The 1,910-nt window shown below is 37.1% G+C and overlaps 1 long non-coding RNA gene across 1 annotated transcript; it reads right to left on the bottom strand.

Annotated features, from left to right (window-relative positions):
* Positions 1-368: 368 nt before the first annotated feature.
* On the bottom strand, positions 369-753 carry LOC119656525. Its single transcript, XR_005250060.1, has 2 exons — positions 597-753; positions 369-535 (listed from the first exon to the last, which is right to left on the bottom strand). It is a non-coding gene; the product is annotated as an uncharacterized LOC119656525 (long non-coding RNA).
* Between the last annotated feature and the right edge of the window lie 1,157 nt (positions 754-1,910).

The raw sequence follows: 1,910 nt of genomic DNA, 5'->3' as shown, positions 1-1,910 counted from the left end.
GCACATCTGACCGAGTCAGTACAGTTAGATTGTCGTTTCTAACAGATAAATATCTTACTTTTTAAGCTTTCAACCGGAAACATGCAGAATTTTCGATTGGATTTTGTACCTAAATTCCTATAGATTAGAAAGCGGCACATTTGATTGAAGTGCATATGGTATTAGACGCGATGTTATTCGGTCGAAACAATCAAAATAAAGGACCATCAAGCATTGAACTCCCATTCGAACCTGCCTTTCCAATTAACGAATTCATTAGACTGTCTAGAGATGAATTAGAGAAGATACACCATACATATCGTTACAGCACGGCATTTACCATCGATAGATGCAGAGACCTTGGATATGCTTGGTCATTAAAGTAGCCAAAATTATTCGACTTTATTGTTGCAACGTAGTCAGCAAATTTGCTCTTATATCTAACATAATTACGGTCATCAATTGTTTATCTATAGCTAGGAAAACAAGAATAATGGATTTGAAGTAGAGCTTCAGCTACAATTTTAAGGAATTCAAGGCTGGGAAAGACATTTACCTGAAAAAGAAAGATTGCAGTTTTGGGTAGCACGCTCTAATTCTTGCTACTTAATCATCACCTTATTTCCCTATTGTGGCTAGTTCAAACATAATTACTATTCGGATCTAAGCTCATATCCATGCAAATTAATTCATCGCAGCAGCAGCTTTTTGATTTTTCCAGCCAGAATAATAATGTAGCTTTTACTAGTGGACGAGATGCAGATTCCCTCGTTAAAATAGCAAGCAAATAACAAGACTTCAGAGAAGTTAAATTCTAACGGCTACCTGGCGATGTCTGATCAATTTGTGTATATAGCAAACTGTACCTACCCGACATGCAAAAATACCAAAAAAAGAAATGCACATAAGCATTTCACGACTACTATTTTTATCATTTTTTGCTAATTTTTTCGTAACAGCCGCCATTTAAGATTGTCTAGTCTATAAAACGAAGAAATATATTTTTGAGATACAAGTCTAGAACTATCGCATTAGTGGCTAGTTGAGGTCATCTGCACTTTTATAGCTTGTCTGCACTGCGTTGGTTCTAAAGATTGTCCAAAAATAGGAATGGCCAATTGTTTGGAAATATCAAATCAATTTCCATGTTTCCTGTGTACAGTCGTTGCAGATCTAACGAGGTCTGGTCACAACCTGTGACCTACCATAATTGAAAATTATTTACTTTTAATTGACCTTTTGGTACTTTTGATAGTACATATGATGGATCACTTCATGCAAGTATGGTATATCATTTTAAAGTGGAAGCTTCTGAATGTGAAAGAGGTAATTTTACATGTACATGCTACATTTAATGATCCATCTGAATTCTCCTTATTATGGAGATCACCCGTAGTAGTTTTCCTCTCATTTCAGTATTTCCCTGACAATGTTCTGCAGATTTAGGCTGACTTTCAAAGAGTCTTTTAAACTTCTTCATCCTCAGCTAAATCGCATACAGTAGAAGGTTACGTGCTCTAGGCCACCAAGTGTGGAATAGCATTCAAGATGAAAGGAAGAATCATCCGATCTGTATCGATGCAGATCTTTCCTGCAACTATTATGCCTTATTATAAATTGTTTCCGGTGGTAGTTAATTCCTCAATCCTCAACATGGGGAATCAATGTATGGGTCCAATGGCTCTTGTATTTTGTATACTTTTCAGGCAAATTTATTCTTCATTTCTCCCCCAAAGAGTGCGCCTCATTTGTCAAAAGACCTATTGAGACCATTTCCGAAATATCACACCCTGCCTGATAATCTAATGGCGCTATACACCTTTAGGATCACTAAGTGTTGCGTCATGTTTATCCTCCTCCGTTTGCCTTCATATGTTAGTGCTTTCTCCCAGACCGGTGCGGCGCGTAATGTTAACCATCATCCATGCCAG

The sequence above is a fragment of the Hermetia illucens genome, chromosome 5 (genome assembly GCF_905115235.1).
Source record: "Hermetia illucens chromosome 5, iHerIll2.2.curated.20191125, whole genome shotgun sequence".
Taxonomy (NCBI): Eukaryota; Metazoa; Arthropoda; class Insecta; order Diptera; family Stratiomyidae; genus Hermetia; species Hermetia illucens.
Note: the sequence above shows the minus strand (reverse complement) of the source record. Positions and strands in the feature narration are given on the sequence as shown.